Consider the following 21,956-nt stretch of genomic DNA (forward strand, 5'->3'; position numbering starts at 1 on the left):
TGCTTTTGATGTCATATCTAAGGAATCTTTGTTTAACCCAAGGTCACAAACATTTTCTCCTACATTTGCTCTGGAAGTTTTATAGTTTTAAGTTAAATATTTGAGTCTATGATCTATTTTTAGTTTCATGCTTCTTTTTAATTTGGTTGTCTTTTGAGGACAGAGAGGAAAAGGAAGGAAGAAAAATTTGACTTAAAGTCTGCAAGAAGTTAGTCTAATGACAGTCAGCTCATCACTACATGGGAGACCATATGATGTAGTGGTTAAATCTTAGGTTCTGACATCAAGTTCCTATGAATCTGCCATCCATATCGTAAGCTGTAACATAGAATGATTACAGATACTTGAGGACCCTCAAGAAAACGAGTTGTTAATCAGAAAAGATTAGAACCAGGAATATGGTATTGGACTTTAGAACCAAGGCCCAGTGATTTCAGCTGGTTCTGGGTGAGGACAAGAAGAACTCTCAGCTGGGGAATTCCCTAAGAATGTTTGCCAAAGTGGTTTTTTGCTCAGTATTAGAAAAATTGATAAGATTATATGATTCAGCCACTTGTATTCCCCATACTGCATGTGGCTGCCTCTGCAGCCTGGTTCTACCTGTGTTCCCTGGATCTGAGCTAACAGGGAACACTGGCTTCCTTGCTGCTGCTTCTCACTGCTCCAGGTCACTCACCTACTTAGATGTGTCATTGCTTTACATGTGCTCCCCGCTCCCAAACTCTCCATCTTTCAGCCGTTTGTTTGGAAGGAACACCTATCAGCTTTTGTTTGGACTCTTTCTTCTACAAAGACACCTACTCCATACTAAAGAAGGGAAGACTTAAAAATTCACAGCTAGCTGGGCACAGTGGCTCATGCCTGTAATCCCAGCACATTGGGATGCCAACGCAGGTGAATCACTTGAGGTCAGGAGTTCGAGACCAGCCTGGCCAACATGGTGAAACCCTGGCTCTACCAAAAATACAAAAATTAGCCAGGTGTGTTGGCTCATGCCTATAGTCCCAGCTACTTGGGAGGCTAAGCCAGGAGAATCCCTTGAACCCGGTGAGTAGAAGTTGCAGTGAGCCAAGATTGTGCCACTGTACTCAAGCCTGGGTGACAGAGTCTCACTCTGTCAAAAAACAAACAAACAAAAACAAACAAACAAAAAAAAACAAAAAACAAATTCACAGCTAGATATGATCAAAGATGTTTTTCTTCTGTGTTCAGCCTCAAGGCAGGCCTACCCTAAAATCTTCTGGGAAACAGACACCCAAATAGTTAAATGAGAGGCAACATGGCATGGAAAACAGCAAGTGGGGGTGGGAGCACAGTGGTTTTGTTCTAAAATTCGAGTTCACAACACAATTCTGTCACTTATTTAAATGCCACTTTGGGCAAAGCACTTGCCTGCTTAGCCTCGGTTGTCCAATCTTAGGGTGAAGAATTTTGAAATCTTTATTTGGTTTCATGAGCATTAGATGATATAGTAACTGCTTGTGAATTATCTGGTACATTGTGGCAACTTTCATAATTATGATGATAAAGTGTGCTCAGCCTTCCTCAACCCTCATTTCCAGAATTCACAACTCTCTTTCAGAGGAACTTCTTTTTCCCTGTCTCATCAAAATGCCCCCTGCTGCTGGTACAGCTCACTTCTGGGATCACATCTAGTCAATGGCCGTCAGACTGTCAGATGGAAGTTGAGAACATCCTAATGGCTTTTGAATTTTTTGAAAAGTGCATGTATATGTATAGTGCAATCCACTTGTGAAGAACTTGTAGGAGATCAATTACTGTAAATGCCCTAAACAGCCTCAATTGATTGCCATGTGTGATTTGAAGTTCTGATTAATACAGGCTTTGTTCAAAGGGGAAAGCTTTTCTGAAAGAGAAGGAAAAAAATCGGTGTCCACTCTTGCCAATATCCTGAATTATGAGGCTGCAAAATAGTCTCCATTAGCGACTCCCTGCATCCAGCTACCTGCTACTTCCAGAGAAAGTCTTGCTTGAGTGGGCACATCTCTTACTTGTTGGGAGGCTTGGAGAAGCATCTGGGATGATCTTGTTCCAGAATAATTTTTTTCCAGGTTGTCTGGGCTAAAAGTGCTGCTTTTTATTCCTGGGTGAGGGGCTATCTTGGTATCTTAATCCAGTGTAGCCTTGGTGACTCACCACAGCTCTTTGGGGCTTAGCTTTGAATTCCCTTGACTTTGAAGTTACAAACATCAATCCTTCCATGTTACTTTACCTTCATTTCTGGAGCACTCATGTGCATATCTAACCCCTACGTGCACATGAGTATTCATTTGCCTGGAAGTCTTAAAAATGCTAATGTAAAATTGGGTTAGAATTCTACAGGCCAGACTCTGACCTCAAATATTAATCATGCCTGGGTAGCCGAGGGGAGCCATGGTCATTGTAAAGAGAAGGCATAAGCTCCCCCTGAAGCACAGCAAGACAAACTAATAAAAATCAAACCCCCATTTTAAACCATTTCACTCATCAGCAGACTGTTCATTTTTCTCAGGTGTACATCTTGTTTTTGATCAGACAGAAGCAGTGATCTGATCAACTTTTCGATTGAACAAGACACGGCCAATTCACATCATGTTTCTTGAGTGGTTTTTGATAGAAATTTACTTTTTTGAATTCTGTTCTTGTTTATTCAAACATGATCTCAAAAAATGCTTTTCCTATCTCCCTCTTCTCCATCTCTACCTTCCTTCCCCCACCAACTCCCCTCCTTGCTCCCAGAACACTTTCTTAAAGGGTTATTTAAAGATTGGACCTGAAGTTCACACTCTGGAGGGATCCCTTGTTAACTCTAGACCGTCCCCACCCAGAGGTCTTTGAGGGAGCTCTCTGGAGTGCACCTGCTCTGTCAGGGCATGCCACATGGGTGTCCAGGGCTGGGCCAGCATTAGTCAGCCCTGACTTGGGAGCAACAGTTGCAGTGTGGTCACCCTGCCCAGCTCCCCAGTGCCTTGACAACTTGGCTCTTGTCTATTTATTAAGCTCCTTCATTATGTCAAGGTCTGGGCTAGGTATTTTCATTTGTGATAGTGTGTTTGATCTCAGTTCTTACAACAATCATGTGATTTAAATGATATCACTATCTTCATTTTAGGCATAAAAATAACCGAGCAAATAAGAGGTAGAGTCGAAATTCTAACCAAGCTTTTATGACTCTAAAGCTTGTCTTTTTTTTCCCCTGTATCTCACTGCCTCTAAATTACCATTCAGTTTCCTTCCAAGAAAATAAGACTTATACATAGGACAAGATTTTCTTTACTGGGGACAGAGATGACCTTACAGACCAATTGGTGTAAAATTTTAAATAATCAAATGATTTAAAAAAAAAAAAAAAGAAAAGGAAACTAAAATTGACAGCCTGTGTGACTTACCCAAGGTCACACAGCTATTGACTTGGATTTGTTTGCACTAATATTGTACTGCACCATTCAGGATACCCTGCCCAGTCAAGGCGATGAAGGGACTATACTTCAAAGTAAAAAGGATAAAGCCAAACCCATATTACTCCTCCTTGAAGGGCAGTTACAAAGATTGCCAGATCCTACTATGTCTCATGCCCATAATAGGGTCTTTCTACCACTTCTTATATTCTCTATGGTTTACAGTTTTGTTTTCTTTCTTACTGCCTGATTTGAGATTCTTTCTATGAATATGAAGAATAAAACAAAACAACAAAGTACCTACAGCTTCCCTGCAATATTTGAACAACTCTAAGCCTTTCTTTAGGTTTCCTTAGATTTCTATTAAACATGCCTCTAGCAATTTGTGAAAAAAGAACAGCTTTTCCTGTTTTATCTGGAGTGGCCTGGTCTAGTTGTTTGTCTCAGAACAAGAATGAGGTGACCTCAAAACAGACTATTACAGCTGTAGCCATGTCCAGTGTTACTTGAGGGTAAAAAGGAGATAAAAAAGAACTAAACTATGCTAGACAGAGAGATTTCCATTCCTTCAGCAATTTTTTTTGCGAAAACAGAGTACCTATTAATGCAATGAAATACAGATCAGCAAATGGGTAAGGTATTTGGTTTGAGACTTTCTCATTGATGTCTCCATCTAATGATTTGTCTCTTCACAGAATCTATCCTCCCGGGGCATCTACACGTCAGGAGACCTAAAGGAAAAAGAAGTATTTCTTGGGATTAAGCCACATTTTAACCCTGGGGAAATATCTCCAGAAAGGAGAACGAGCAGCATATGTGTGTTGGCCTAGTCCCCAGACCTGTCTATATCCAATTCCCACCTTACTTTGAAAGGAAATGGGCCAAATCCGTACCACAAATACATTGAATTAGCTTGGCGATGATTTTGTCATTGTCAGCTCTGACCCTTGATCCATGAGTAGGTCAGCCTCCACCTCAACTGAGCTATGTCAGTGCAATGTTTGTTCATTTATTCACTCAACAAATGCCAAGCACCGTTTTGTTGGGTGTTGGGGACACAGTAAACAAAATGGATAAAGATTTCTGCTCACTTTGTTAGATAAACAGAGAGATGAAAATGAAAGGCCAGGCAATGATAAGCACAAGGATAGAAGGAAAGTGGTAAAGGAAGGTTCATAATGATAGTCAATAGACGAAGATACTATCCAGCCAGTGGCACCTGGGCCAGCTTCTGTCTACCTGTTTCCCCTCTTCCTCACTGGCTGCTGTCTTCTCCACAATCCCCTTTGCCTTGGTCAACTGTGTCTTGGCCCAGAGATGCTCATCTTAAGAGAACTTCACTGAACTCATTTGTGTTCATTCTTCTGGACTGAGATGTCCAACTGCTCCCAGCTACTTTCCTTTTGTGTGGTGTCCATTTCCTTCCTCTTCCTTCTAGAATCTCTCACTCTGCTCCAACCCTTGAGCTCTCCTACATGGGCTTACAAGTATGCTTTCTGATTCCCAACTCTCCTGGCTTTCTCTCTATTTCCTGCCACAAACCTCCCTTGTACTCAATGGTCCCTAATCTCTTCAGGGAAGAGTTTCCCTTTACTGTGTTTTATTCCACACCTGGTTTTTGGAACCCCAGCAGTAGTCTGTAACTGGTACTTCTGCAAACTTTGCTCTGACATTGTCTCCAGTCCTATATGAAAAGCCAAAGATGATTTCCAAATATCTTAAAGAAATAGCCATTTGTTAAGCATACATATACAGGTGCATCTACATATAGGTGGTGCTTTTATTAAGTCCTCATCTGAAAGATCACAAGCCTGCATGGGGCATAGTCCCCACAAAGCTTTGTTGTCCCACAAATTAAAATTCATTCACAGAACAATACTCCCACGGAGATGGGGCCATTCCATGTATTCAGCCATAGGCCTAATGGGCTCTGAGTTTCTGTTAGTCCTTCCCCTCAACAATATCTTACGGCAGCCAGGGTCCTCGGGTTAATTATACCTTCCTACATTTAAAATAATTTCCTTTCTTAATCCACTTAAAATATGTGTCCTTCAGAATCAGAATGCTGCTCTCCCCATCTGGAGATGTCATATAACTAGATGCCTAAATGGATTTTCAGATGCACTAATTACTTTACAGCTTTCTCTGCCAGAGCTGCTGCAGTCACTGGCTCATCAGAGCCGTGGCTGTTGTTGCTCACTGGCACTGCTGTCCCGATGGCCCGACTATGCTTGTTCCTTTTGGCTGTGGAACGACTCTTCTCAGACAAGCCATTTATCTAACTCCTGGTATCCACAGACTTTAAGTCATCAGTTTTGGATCATTTCCAATGAACTACCAATATCTATCCTATTCTCCAGGAGAAAAAAAACTTCCCTGTGACGGTTATTACTAAAAATTAGTAATATATGTGTAAGCTTTAAATGAGCACATTTGTTCCTTGTCTTTTAACAAACATTATATTTTACATGAAAGTTAAATTGGAGTACTCCCAGTTATATAGTCAACCCTGAATACACATGGATTCAGTTACCTGCCTTCATTTCATTTCTTTCTTTCTTTCTTTCTTTTTGAGGTGGGCTGTCACTCCATCACCCAGGCTGGAGAGCAGTGGGGTGATCTCTGCCATTGTAACCTACACCTCCCGGGTTCAAGCGATTCTCCTGCTTCAGCCTCCCTAGTAGTTGGGATCACAGGCACCCACCACAATGCCTGGTTAATTTTTGTATTTTTAGTAGAGACAGGGTTTCACCATGTTGGCCAGGCTGGTCTCCAACTCCTGACCTTAAGATAGCCACCTGCCTTGGCCTCCCAAAGTGCTGGGATTACAGGCATGAGCCACCGCACCCGGCTTCTACCTTCATTTTGAAAGTAAGTCTATAATGGCCTGAATGTTTGCTTGGGCTTCTGCTCAAACCTTATCTGCAATCCCTGTGGCACCACATCTTCCTGTGTTTAAACAGTAGATTTGAAATAAACAAGGATGGCACTATGACTGAAAAAGCAAAGAAAGAGAATTTGAGTCATTTCAGATTTGTCATTCTATGTGACCACTTGGAGTAGTTATTTGTGTTTGATATTTAAAACAGTGAGTCAGAGTATAAACTGGGAGGTCTAATATTTTTGTTTGACAAGTGCCAATTTTAGTTCATGCATAAAATGCCATGCTGAATCTGAACAATGTCTTTAAAATTGAAATTTATTCATCTTGTTTTAAAACTAAAGTATGAATTAAGAAAAATGGGTTTTATTAAAATTTATTCATTAGTTATTAGATAGTGATGTACATTAAACATTATACGCAATTTTTATCAAATGATCCAAATTCAAACTATTAGGTACATATAAAACTGTAGAATAAATAGTTGTGATTGTTTTCTTGTTCTAGCAGGAACATGGAGGAACTTGAAATCATGACTGTATTGGCTCATAATTATTATGAATTTTGTAAAGAGATTTGAAGTAGGGACCCAACATAATGATATTGACTCAGTGAAGTTCAACAAAGATTATAAAACAAAACAAAACCAGAGGCAGTGATGTAACATCTGTGTCTATGTAGAATTATATAGTGCCTTCAAAACTGCATACAGCTTCATTTCATAATTGTTACTGAAAATAATATTGTTGTATAGAGGAGGGAGGTGTTAAAAAATTATGTGTTCTAACTGTCAAATATACTAGAGATTTCGTGAAATTACTGTTGCTCTAACATTTCCCTGCTTACTGGGAAAATGAGTGTCTTTTATGTTTATTAAACATTTATGTTTCTTATTTTACAAAATGTTTGCTAAATCTTGTGCCTATTTTTCCATTGACTTTCATGATCAATCTGTACAAGTTCTTCATATATTCTTAGTATTAATCCTTTTATCCTCAAACATGAGTGTGTTTTTTTATGTCCCCAAAGTAACCTATCATATATCAAGATTTTGTGAGATTCCATAAGGCTTTTTGTTCATGATTTTAAAATTTATTGTATTGTGATTAAAGAACTTGGATTCTATGAGAGAAATTCCTTGAGATTCTGGATTTCATATTTCTTGGTAAATAGCTTCTTTAGTTTTTACGCAATGACCTTAGTTATTCTTAATAATATTTTTATTCAAGCCTATTTTGTCTTTTACTAATATTGATAACACCATTGCTTCCCACCAAGATGGGGTAGCAATGACTGGATTTACCTTCCTTCCTAAAAACAAACAAACAAAAAAGCAAATAATTTTCAAGTCACTAGATAGCAGATCATGAAGAATACTTTTGAGGGATGGGAAACAAATGCAGTGAGCAACTAGTCTAGCTTAGGTCTTGACAGAGGTTCCAGGATGTGGTGCATGGAGGAAGAACTCAGGTAAAGTTTGGCAGACTCCCTGAGTAAACAGAGCTCAAAGTCAGCTGAGAACAGAGCTCAAAGTCAGCTGAGAACCAGGGGGCTAGGGTGCACAGGAGAGAATACTGAAAAGAAGGGAACTACAGAAAAGAACTCTGGCAATCTTAGAGGGTGCCACTCGAGTATTCAGCTGAAGACTAAGTGCAAGCATGTGAGAAAAACACCTGAGGCTGAAGAAAGAGCCACTCAGAAAAGATTAGAAGGAACAGTAACCAGTGCTCACATAGGTCAAAGAATAGTTCCTTTCCCACCAGCCAAACTAGAAGGTTTTATGATTCATGGGTCTTTGGATAAACTATTCCAAGGAATCTTTCCTCAGTGGTAGAGAATCCTTAGTGCTGCTCCACATACCACTCTGGTCCCTTCTAACAAAGATTAAAAGCAAAACCCAAAAGAGCCAGACTGTTTCAAAGTAACTTAACTGTATTCAAGAACAAAGCTCAAGACAATTTAAAAGAGTACAACGTATCTAAGAACCAACAAAATAAATGTGTAGTACTTGACATCAGAAAAAAAAAAAAAAGAAAGAAAAATTGTTTTGTTTCATTTTTTTTCTAAGATGGCATTAGAGGCTTTTAACATGCCTCAGCCACTTGGAAATAGCAAGATAGTGCATAAAAATTGACTCTGTGAGCTTTATTTCAAAATGGAAATGGGACACCCCAGATCCTGGGGAAGAGAACACCAGCAAAAACCCCCGTGAAGACATTCGGCTGGTAAAAGCGCGTGCAGCCCCAGAACATGGGAGAGGCAGAGAGCTACCCTCTGTGACTCACCTGTCCACTGGGGATCCAAGCAACCCAAGCCAGGGAGAACACTTTGTTTTTCCCAAGACCTAGAGCTAACTTGGGGACAGGCTTGGAGATCCTCAGAGGAAAAGACACTAAGAAAAGCTGCAAACATTTTCCCAGACTGGGAGCAGGAGCAGTTTTAATCTGGGCACACACAAAGTCATCATTTGGTAACTCAGCAGTGTGGCCACATAGGCATTTTAGTCTCAAGCCAGAGATTGGGAACTTGTGCTTTGGAGCAGAGTAGGAGCCTCCATAGACAGAGCTATGGAAAGCACCTCAGCAGTAGGTGCTGGAATTGTGCCCCTGCACCCCATGTCACAAACCTGGGCCCAGTTTCTCCTGGGCAATGAGACTTGCAGCCAGGGCCAGCTTGGTGACCTGGAACCTGTCTGCATGTGTCCCTGCAGTGTGCTGCGAGAGAATATCTTCAGCAATCACCGAGCACCCAGACGTATGCCTACATGTGGAGCTGGGAAGCCTTCTTGGCTCCAAGAACTTGGCCTGCTGCCCTGAGATCTTGGTGCCATGAGGCCCTATCTGCTCCACACTTAGGCAGAGCTTTAGGCACGTGGGGTACCTACACGCCTGCATCAGCAACCTGAGCTGCCCCACCCTTCCTATACAGAGATCCTGGTGCAGGAGGGCTCTTTCCACTCCACGCCTGGCAGATCACCGGGCATTCGGAGCACCCACTCAGTTGGACCAGCAGCCACCCCACCCTTCCTATGCAGAGATTATGATGCAGCAGGGACCTCTCTGCTTCATACCCATGCAGCTCTCCAGGCAGTCAAAGCACCCACTCACCTGGACAAGAAGCCTGAGCCACTCTATAGATTGTGGTGCAGCAGGGCCCTCTCTGCCCCATGCCCAGGCGTGTCTCCAGGCATTCAGAGTAACAGCTCACTTGGATTAGCAGCCTGAAACACCTCGCCCATCCTGTGCAGATACCTTGGTACAGCAGGCCCTTCCCCACTTCATGCCCTGGCAAATCTCTAGTATCTGAAGCACCCAGTCTCCTGAATTTGCAGTTTAGGCCACACCCCCTCCCCATGCAGAGTACTTAGGGACAAGGAGGCTTCCCAGCTCCACATCTAGACACACGGCTGGGTGTTCGGTGGCTGCTCATTATATTCTCCCTCAACACTGGTGCTTGTGCCTGCCATTGGGGAACATACCTGGTCTCTCCCCTTGCATTTTTGCCTCCCCTGGACCCCTTTCGTCATTCCAGAGCTGAGCAGGAAACTCAGACCACTGTGTACTTCACAGATCCAGATCAACTCATTGCCTGAGGCAGCGGAGAGCTTCTCCCAGTAAACATGAATCAAGTGTATATCCAGCCACATCGGCCACAGCTGGCTCTTACCCTTAAGCACCATCTACTAGCTTGTAGGTTAGCCCAATATAAAACCTGCTGACAGAAGTGCATACAGCTATAAAAGCAAAACCAAAAGACCCCACCTAGCATTCTCTAAAGCCACATCCCCTGGTGGGGAGAAGGAAAAGGGAAATTTTTTAATAATAATAATATTACAGGGAAAAAGTGAAAAAGAAAAAATCCCATTCACATAAAAATGGTTATAAAAGTTAGAAATGCCGACATCTCCAAATCAGAAGAAACCAGCACAAGAACTCTGGCACTATGAAAAATCTGAATGTAGTAACACCACCAAAAGATCACACTAGTTCTCCAGCAATAGTCCCTTACAAAATGGAAATGCAGAAATAACAGATAAAGAATTCAAAGCATGGATTGCAAGGAAGCTCAATGAGATCCAGGACAAGGTTGAAAATCAACACACACACAAAAAAAACTTTTAAAGCAATCCAGGAAAAGAAGGAAGAAATAAACATCTTTAAAAAAATAAATCAGAGCTTCTGGAATTGAAAAACTTAAGTAATTTCAAAACACAATTGACAGCTTTATCAATAGACTATACCAAGCAGAAGAAATAATTTCAAAGCTTTAAGATCAGCCTTTTAAACTAAGCAAGTCAGACAATAATTTTTTTAAAAAAGAAATTTAAAAACCAAACAAAGTCTTTGAGAAATATGGATTATGTAAAATGACTACACCAGTGAATTATTGCCATTGCTGAGAGAAGAGAAAAAGTAAGCAAACTAGAAACTATATTTGATGGAATAATTCGAGAAAAGTTTTCTAATCTTGATAGAGAGGTAGACATCCAGATATAAGAAATCCAGAGAACACCTGGATTATACAGGTATCCTGGAGATACTATACAAAATGAACACCCCAAAAGCATATAGTCACCAGACTGTCCAACGTCAGTGGAAAATCAAGTGCTAAGGGAATTCATTACCACTAGACAAGACTTACAAGAGATCCTTACTGGAGTTCCAAACATGGAAATAAAAACACAATGCCTGATACCACAAAAACACAGTAAAGTACATAGCCCAGAGACCCTATGAAGCAACCACACACTAGAAAATACAAAGAAACCAGCTAACAAGTTCACAATATGATCAAACCCTCACATCTCAATATTAACCTTAAATGTAAATTGTCTAAATGCCCCACTTAGAAGGCACAAAATGGCAACTTGGCTAGAAAAAAAAAAAAAAAAAAAGACAAGACTCATCTATCTTTCTTGAAGGGACCCATCTCACTCACAATGACACCCATAGACTCAAAATAGAGTCTTTGATTTGTTGCAGAAAGATCTATCAACAAACAGAAAATAAAAAAGAGCTGGGTAATTATTCTCATATTGGATAAAACAGATTTTAACAACAGTAAAAAAGGACAAAGGGGAACATTACATAATGACAACAAGTTCAGTTCAACAAGAAGGCTTAGTTATTCTAAATATGAACACACACAACATTGGAATACCCACATTAATAATAAAACAAGTACTTCTAGACCTACAAAAGATATAAACAGTTACACAATAATAATGGGGGATTTTAATGCCCTACTGACAGCATTAGACAGTTTATTAACATAGAAAATTAACAAAGAAATTTTGAACTTAAATTCAACACATGAGCAATTGGACCTAATAGATATCTACAGAATACTCCACCCATCAACCAAAGAATATACATTCTTATCTGCACACAGAATATAGTGTAAGATAAACCACATGTGTGGCCATAAAGCAAGTTTCAGTAAGTTCAAAAAAAATTGAAATCATACCAACTATACTCTGAAACCACAGTGGAATACAAATAGAAAGAAATATCAAGAAGATCTCTCAAAACAACACAATTAGATGGAAATTAAATAAATTAAATTAAGGTAGAAACAAAAAAATTATTTGAAATAAATAAAAACAGATATACAACAAATACCAAAATCTCTGAGATGCTGCAAAAGCAGCATTAAGAGGAAAGTTCATAACACTGAATGCCTACATCAGAAAGTTAGAAATATTTCAAATTAATGGTCTAATGTCACACCTAGAGAAGACAAGAAGAGAAGCTAGAAAAACAATACCAAACTAACCTCAAAGTTAGCGGAAGAAAAGAAATAATTTAAATTGGAGCAGAACTGAACAAAACTCAGACCCAAAATACCATATGAAGAATCGCTGAAACCAAAAGTTGGTTATTTGAAAAGATAAACAAATTCAATAGACTGTTAACTACATTAACAAACAAACAAAAAAGAGAATATGCAAATAAGCACAATCAGAAATGGCAAAGATGGCATTACAACCAACCCCACACCCCACAGAAATATAAAGGATCATCAGAGACTATGATGAACACCCCTAGGCATACATACTGGAAAATCTAGAGGAAATGGATAAACTCCTGGAAACGCACAACATCCCAAGATTGACTCAGGAAGAAATCAAAATCCTGAACACACCAATATTGAGTTCTAAAATTGAATCAGTAATAATAATAATAATAATAATAACTTATTAATCAAAACAAGCCACAGATGGATTCACAGCTGAATTGTACCACTACAGGCCAATATCCCTGATAAATATAGACACAAAAATCCTCAGCAAAATGCTAGCAAACTGAATCCAGCAGTACATCAAAAAGTTAATTCATCACAATCAAGTAGGCTTCATTTCTAGGACACAAAGTTGGTTCAACATAGGCAAATCAATAAGTGTGATTCACCACATAAGCAGAATGTAAAACAAAAATGTGTGATCATTTCCATAGACATGGAGGAAGCTTTTGATAAAATCCAACATCCCTTTATGATAAAATCTGCAAAAAACTAAGCATTGAAGGAACACACCTCAAAATAATAAGGCTCATTTATGACAAACGCACGGCCAACATCATACTGAACAAGGATGCCTACTCTTGCCACTCCTATTCAAGAGAGTACTGGAAGTCCTTGCTAGAGCAATCAGGCAAGAGAAAGAAATAAAAGGCATCCAAATGGGAAAAAGGTGTCAAATTATCTCCCTTTGCTGAGGATATGATTCTATACCAAAAAACCCTAAAGACTCTACCAAAAAGCTCCTAGAACTTATAAATGACTTCAGTAAAGTTTCAGGATATAAAATCAATATACAGAAATCAGTAGCATTTCTATACACCAGTAACATTCAAGCTGAGGGCCAAACCAATAACACAATCGCATTTACAATAGCTGCAGAAAAATGAAGCATCTAGGAATACATCTAACCAAGAAGGTGAAAGATCTCTATAAGGAGAACTATAAAACACTACTAAAAGAAATCATGGATGACACAAACAAATGAAAAAAATATTCCATGCTCATAGTTTGGAAGACTCAATATCATTAAAATGGCCATACTGCCCAAAGCAATCTATAGATTCATTGTTATTTCTATCAAAGTACCAATGTCATTTTTCACAGAATTAAGAAAAAAATCTTATAAAATTTATATGGAGTAAAAAAAAAGCCAGAATAGCCAAAAACAATTCCAAGCAAAAAGAACAAAGCTAGAGGCATCTCATTACCTGACTTCTAATACTATAAGGCTACAGTAACCAAAACAGCATGGTACTAGTACAAAAACATAGACACATAGATCCATGGAACAGAATAGAGATCCTAGAAATAAAGCCACACTTCTATAGTCATCTGATTTTCGACAAGGCCAGCAGAAATAAACAATGAGGAAGAGACTCCCTATTCAATAAATAGTGCTGAGATACCTGTTGAATCATATCCAGAAGAATGAAGATAGGTGCCTACTTCAAACCATATACAAAAATTAACTCAACATGTTTAAAATGTTAAAATATAACAGATACTGGCGAGGCTCTGGAGAAAAGGAAATGATTATATACTGTTGGTGGGAATGTAGATTCGTTCAACCACTGTGGAAAGCAGTTCGGAGATTTCTCAAAGAACTTTTAAGAGCTACCATTCAACCCAGCAATCACCTTACTCGGTATATACCTTTGGGAAAATAAATTGTTCTACCAAAAAGACACATGCACTCATATGCTCACTGTGGCGCTATTGACAATGGCAAAGACACGGAATCAAGCTAGGTGCCCACTTCTTTTCTTTATCTAATTCCATGGTAGATTAGATAAAGAATCCACTATGGGATTAGATAAAGAAAAGAAGTTCATATATGCCATAGAATTCTACACGGCCATAAAAAAGGAATGAAATAACATCCTTTGCAGCAACATGGATGCAGCTGGAGGCCATTATCCTAAACGAATTAACATGGAACAGAAAACTGAATACCACATGTTCTCACTTATAAGTGGGAGCTAAGCATTGGGCAAATGTATACATAAACATGGGAACTATAGGCATGGGAACTGATAGAGGCAGAAGGGAGAGAGGGGACATGGGCTCAAAAACTATTTATTGGGTGCTATGCTCACTACCTGGATGATGAGATCATTTGAACTCCAAACCTCAGCATTGTACAATATACTCATGGTGCATGCTGTAAGTAACCTGCACAGGTGTCCCTTGAAACTTAAAAAAAGTTGAAATTATTTTTTTAAATAACAACAAAATTCAAGGTATGACAAGAAGTAGGAAAATGCAATTCAAAATGAGGATATGAATTAGTCAGTGAAAACCAACTGAGAATAGCACACAAGTGTTAGAATTAGCAGAAAAGTCATTAAAACAATTATTATAACCATTTTATATTTTTCACAAAGTTAAGTTAATGGATAGAATGTACATTATTCAGGTGACAGGTACCCTGGAAGCTCTGTCTTTGCCACTATGTATCTTTGCATGTAACAAAATTGTGCAACTACCTCATAAAGTTACACCAAAAAATCAATAAGTAAACTATACTTAACAAAAAGTAAGTAGAGTCATGGAAGATGAAAAAGATACACATTGAACTTCTAAAAATGAAAACTACAATGTGTGAAATAAAGAATACATTACATGTGATTAATGATAGACTAGAATTGCAGAAAAAAAAAGTGAATTTTAAAACATAGCAGCATAAACTATCCAAAATAAAATACAAAAAGAAAAGGAAAGGAAACAATGAACAAAACATCAAATAACTAATTTGAGCATTACATGCCTAATACATGTAATTGGAGTTTCTAAGGAAGACGAGAGATGAGAGAACATATTTTTCAAATATTCTTTGAAGAAATAATAGTGAAAATGTTTCAAATCTGAAACAAAAAACTATGAACCCACAGATCTAAGAAGCTCAGCAAACCCCAAGCACAAAGTACATGAAGAAAATGACACCAAAACACATTATAATTAAAGTTTTTTAAAACAAATGTTAAAGAGAACAATCTTAAAAGTATCCACAGGAGAAAAAGATACACACAGGGAAGGAAAGAAAGATGACAGCAAATGTCTTATAGTTAACAAGGCAAGCAAGAGAGTGGAGCAACATCTTTAACATACAAAAATTCTAAACAAACAAACAAACCACCAGTCCACGATTCCGCCCAGAAAAAAATATCTTTCAAAACTGAAGGTGAAATAGAGATTTTCAAAGACATAACAACACGAACAGAATTCATTACCTTCAAACTCATATTACAAGAAATGCTACAGGATATTACTCAGACAAAAATAAAATGATATTTGACCAAAATATTAATCTATACAATGGAATGGATAAGTATATGGATAAATATGTAAGATTTTCTTTCTTCAAGAAACTTCTTTAAAAGATAATTGACTATATTAAAATTGGCTATAAGTAAATGGATAAATATGTAAGATTTTCTTCCTTTAAGAAACCTCTTTAAAAGATAATTGACTTCTAGAAGGAAACATAGGGAAAAATTTTGAATGATGCAAAGATTTATTATATATGACACCAAAAGTATGATCCTTAAAAGAAAAAAAATAGTTAAATTTGTCTTTATTAAAGGTTTAAAAATCTGCCCTAAACATGCCACTAAGAGAATGAAAAGACAAGCCACAGACTAGGAAAAAATATTTGCAAAACATGAAGGAATTTATGTAGAATATAAAAATGCAAGACAGTTGTTTGGGCGGCCTTGGACTGACCTAGTTTTCTCTTCTTTCTTTCTTGTAGTTCTCAAGAATAACTGTTGAATGTTTTGGGAATGTAGTATCCTGAGAGAGGGGAGAACTGCCCGAAGCAGCCTAGGTTTTGTTCCTATTCATCATCCTTGGATATGTAATGTCTTAACTTAGGGAGGAACTCTCTGGGATAGAGTTCCTTTCTCCCCTAGAAGTAGGATGTCCTTCAAAGCTTCACTTAATAAGTCACATGGTTCCTGAAGTATATAATCAGGGGTGTGCTGTCTTTTGGGGGCTCCACCCACAGTCAAGACTTCATCCACTTCGGGCAGCTTTCTTGAGCCTTTGAGGACCAGTTCACAATGGATCTGAGACTTCTTCTGTCCCTTGCTGTTTAAGTAATAAACCCACTTTACTTAACTCGTTGCATGTGAGTGTATTCTGTCTCACCAAACTCAGACAAGTAAGTCACCCATGCATGGTGGACGTTAGCAGTAGCCCACGATGCCATGGACATAAGTATAGGGACATCTATTTCTGGTAGTTGGCATAATGATGATCTTTGCTACCCCCCACAAAATGGGAATCTTCTTTTGGTATTGGTAATTATCAAAACTGTTTTACAATAAGAACTCTCAAAACTCAAAAACAATAAAACAACTAAATAAAGAGCAAAAGATTTGAACAGACACTTTACCAAAGAATATATATATATATATATAGAGAGAGAGAGAGAGAGAGAGATGGCAAACACACACACACACAAAAAGATGTTCAAGATCATTTGTTCTTAGGGATGCAATAAGATATCACTATACACATATTAGAATGACTAAAATTAACTGATCATACCAAGTGATGACAAGAAAATGAAGGAACTTTTCATACACTGCTACCTGAAATGTCAAATGGTATAAATATTTTGAAATACAGTTTTGCATTTTATTAAAAATCAAACATTTACCTACCTATGTTTTAGCCATTCCATTTCAAGGCATTTGGCCCCTAAAATTGAAAGTATATATCCATACAAAGTTTATATATAAATATTCTTAGCAGCTTTATTTGTAATAACCTCAAACTGGAAACAACCCACATGCCCATTCACAGGTGAATGGCTAGACAAATTGTGCTATATCCTACAGTGGAATATTATGCAGTAATGAATTAATAATTCTAATAATAGTGGATCAATCTCAAAAATAATTATGCTGAGTGAAAGAAGCCAGGAAAAAAGAGACTATATACAACATTCTTACATTTTCTAGAAAATTCTAGAAAAATACAGACAAATCTATAGTGACAAAAATAGATTGATGTTTGCCAGACAGTGAGGGGCTGAAGGGAGACATTACAGTGATATTCAAGGAAACTTTTGAAGGTAATGGGTACGTTCACTATTTTGATGATGGTCATGATTTTATTGGTATATATGTACGTCAAAGCTCATCAAATTACACATTTGAAATGTGTGCAGTTTATTATACATCAATAAAATCTCAATAAAGCTTTTCAAATATTATTAAGTGTTGAGATATATTGCACAGCAGGGTGACTTTAGTCAACAATAATGTGTCACATATTTAAAATAACTTAGAGAGTCAATTTTAGATGTCTCACTACAAAAAATGATAAGCAAGTGAGGTGACGGCTATGTTAATTAGCTGATTTAATCATTCCACATTGTATACATGTATCAAAACATCACCTTGTACCCTGTAAATGCACAAAATTATGGTTTGTCAACTTAAAATAATATTAATTAGAAAATTATTACTACTGCCTTTCTTTGGTAAGCATTCTGTCTAATATCTTTCTTTCTCTTTTACTTTCAATTATTTTGTCTCGTGTGTCTTAGGTATTGTCTCTTGCAAACAGCAAATAACTGGATTTTTTTCTCTTTCTGAAAAATCTGTCTTTCACAGGAGCATTTAAATCATTTACATGTGTTATTCTTACTTATTGACATACTTCTATCATTGTATCTTGGGCTTTCAAATTACCATTTTTTAAAAAAATTTGTTCTTTTATGCTTTTTTTCTGTCCTTTATAGTTTTCTTTAGCCCCTTTCATTTTTAAAAATAGTTATTAATTTTGTTTCTCTTCATGTAATTGTTACCCTATTAGAAAAAATAAATAAATAAAGCTCAGTGCAGAGAAATGAGCTAATAGTACATCTTGGTTTATGGCATACTATTACTATTAATCCATTAAAGGCTGCTATATTCTTTTATGCATTTATGCAATGTATGTATCCATTATTCTTATTTCTCACTCTCATTTCCCACTTCCACTGTCATTTGTTTTTTGTGTATTATTTAATTCTTATGTGTTGCTGTAAAACATTAATAATTATTGTGCATGTATTTTTAACTTACATAAATGATACTGTGCTAGACTTCTTTCTGTATACTACATTTTTCTCCTGGACTATGTTTGTAAGGTTTATCAATGTAGCTATGTATGCCTCTGGTCTATTGCTTCTCACATCTCTACCAACACTTAGAATTGCCCAGCTTTTTAATAGTTCCCTATCTGATGTATATTAAGCAATATATCATAGTAATAATTTTCATTTATCTAATCAATAAATGAGTTTGTCTTCTGTAAATTATCTGTTCATACCTTTTGTCCAATTTCTCTTGGGTTTCAGTAATTTTCTAGTGGATTTATAGGTGTTTCTGATATATTTTAGATATTAATTATTTGGTATATTTGATATAATCAGTCACCTATTAACTTTGCAATGGTGTCGTTCTTTAAACAAAATTATTAAAATTTGTGTAATCAAATTTCTCAATTTTTGGCTTTATAAATTTCATTCCTAAAATTTTAATAGTTTGCAATAATTCCTAGGTCACAAAGATAACCATGATTAAATTAATCGTTTTACCTTGTGCTTGTAAATCTTTAAGTGACCTGGAAGTCCTTATTGTGTATATGTTTTCAGGTAGTAATCAGTTTTATTTTTCTTCATTCATGAGCCACATTTGCCAACACATTTATTCTCAGTGCCTCTACTACTGTCTATCAAATTTCCAAGTATCCTTGGCTCTCTGAGTTTCTATTCTCTTCCATTGATCTATTTGACTTTTCTTATAGTAGCACCACACTGGTTTTCATTTTATATGGCTTTGAGGGTGCTTAATATTGTGTAAGGAAAATCTCCATTATTTACTATTTTTCAGAGTTGGCTTAACTATTTGTCAAATATATTGATATACATTTCCAAATAAATTTATCAAATTTTTAAAAAAATAAAGCAGGAATTTTTATTAGAATTAAATCAAATTTATAAATTAACTTAGAATCAGTATTATACTATTTTCATCAGCATTATTTCATCAGCATCTTTTGTTGCTGACAGGATATTGGCATCAATATAGTTGTAACTTCTTTGTAAATGATCTAATGGTTTTCTAGTTGGTTTTAAGAGATTTTCATTGCTGCTCTAAAATTCTTCTTCTAAAATTCTTCTCCAATGTACCTAGATGTAGGATTTTTAATGTATCCACTTTGGATTCTAAATTCTTTTTCAGTTTGCAGACTACTATATTCCTTTAGGTCTGGAAAATTTTCCTTGATTATTATATCACCATTATTTTTTGTTCTGGAATTTCTGTTATACAGACTTTGAACTGTCTTAGTTATTCCTCCTTATATCTCTCATTCACGTTTTCCATCTCTCTGTCTCTCTACAAATCACTGTGCCAATTTTTGTAGCTGTATCTTCAAGCTCATTAATTCAATATTTTTCTAATGCAGAAAGATTAATTTTCATGACCACGGTATATACTCACCATTCCTTCTGAATTCTCATATATTTGACTGCATACACACAGAAACAGGAACTGTAGAAAGTTGACTCATCTGTGTATAGTCACAGGGTACCTGGTGAATCTGGAAAATGCTTTATGGGAAATTGAGAATCACTTGAAAGATCAACACAATGTAAGAGAGCTTTAAGTAAAACAAATGTCAGGTTTCCTCTGATATGTTACAAGTAGGACAAAAATGACCCCATTAAAATGTTCCTGTGGAACAATTTAGCCATGATAATTTGTACACCTGCTTTTAAAAATCCGTCTAAAAAAATCTCTCCTAGAAAGGAATTTGAATGTTTAGTTTAATTTAATTTTTTAAAATCTCAATACATATACAACAGATCTCATGACTTTCCCAGGCCCTAAGTGATTTATACTTTTAGTCCAGGTCCATCTGGCTTAATTCCCACAAATTGGCCAACAGTATGTTCCTCTTTATGAAGTTACTCTAGGCCCCAAAATAACACATGACAAAGAGAACACCTGGTAACAAGAACTAGGATGAGGATGAGAATCTGGAGAAAATTATGTTATTCTCCCTTCATGATAGAGAAATGGAGAAAGATAGGTAATTTGAAGCTTTTTATCAGTAACAAAAAGTTACAAAAAATCAGTCTTATGCAGACTTTGTACATATTTATTGAAGAAAAAAATTTGAAAAATAAAGTCTTTAGGAAATCCGGGTAAAAATCCTGGGTATCCAGAAATAAAATCAATATTAAAAAAACTATTCACAAGAATTCCAAACAATCCTACCATTCATACAATGATGCAAATTTAATCCATACTAATTAAAAATACAAAATTAGGTTAGTAATACTTTTTGGACAATTGCTTAAAATTACCTAAAACACTACTAAATGTGGCAGAAATGTTTTTATAAAATAAGACATTTTAAAATGATGTAAAGAGGGTTTTTATAAGAGTTGAATTTTAGGCAAACTACAATATTGATTATCAAGATAATTTGCTTTAGCCAAATTGCTTTTAGGCAAACTGATAATCAACTCACTTCAACAAGAAGGTGAAATTTTCTTACACTATAAATATTGAGTATTAATCATTTAAATGTGTGCTGAAGATCAATATATGATGAATGTGAGTAGACTACAGGAGAGTATTGTAAAGAATGCTAAACTAGTCCAGAGATGACAGTTCTTTCAACCGAGCCACATAAGGGCAGAATTGGGAATATTTAACAATTTTCGCCAATCAAACTGAGGATATAGGAGAAGAAAGTCAGTTTCAGACAAAGTATAAAAGAACTCAGGATGAATCTCTAATAGCATAACAGGAGAGTTAACAGAATCTATGATAGGAAATCCAAACTGCAGAGGAAGAGTCCATAAAAGATACCCTAGATCAGAAAAAAGAGACAAAGGAAGGAAAAGTGACATTCTTGATAAGAGATGCTAGAGAGCAGAGGCATTGCAAGCAGAGAGATACTAGAGCTAAAACCAGCTGCCCTTTGCTATTCTGGTAGAAAATGTAGCTGTAAATTTAGAGTGACTTTGACCAGAAGTAAAAAATGGTAGTCAACAGCCAAACAGAAAACATTCTCTTCTTTTCCTCAGCACCAAAACAGGTGTCATGAGTGGGATGATCAGATGATGATAATGACGTGATGGGTAGGCTGGCTCAGAGTGGGCAGATCAGACACCCTGAAATCCTGAGTCTTAGAAGATGCTGGAACTAGTGGGTAGTGGCAAAGAAGAGCACTTGGAGAAAACTATAATAATCCTTTAATTGGTAAAGCAGAGTTCTGTGTGTCAGGGGCAAAATGTAAGGAGAAGTTTCTACTGAAAAGCACAGGCTGAGTTGGAGAAAGCTCCTGGTTCAAACTTTGTGTAACGTCTCATAGAAATTCTAAAAGCAAGCCCCTAAATGCTGTGGTGTAACTAGTAATGGAATTCATGCTCCTCACGGGAGCTGTTCCTGTCTCTAGTCCCTTTCTCTTTCCCCTTCCCTACCCTCACTCCATTCTGACTTTGGTGGCCTTCATCTGAGCACCCATAGCAGCTGCCCTTACTTGGTTTGTGGCACAAGTATATGAGTGAACATTTGTTTACTTCTTTTTCTTCTTTACTAGACCATGAGTTTCTGGAGAACAGGGATTCTTGTCTTTCATCGTTG

The sequence above is a fragment of the Chlorocebus sabaeus genome, chromosome 25 (assembly GCF_047675955.1).
Source record: "Chlorocebus sabaeus isolate Y175 chromosome 25, mChlSab1.0.hap1, whole genome shotgun sequence".
Taxonomy (NCBI): domain Eukaryota; kingdom Metazoa; phylum Chordata; class Mammalia; order Primates; family Cercopithecidae; genus Chlorocebus; species Chlorocebus sabaeus.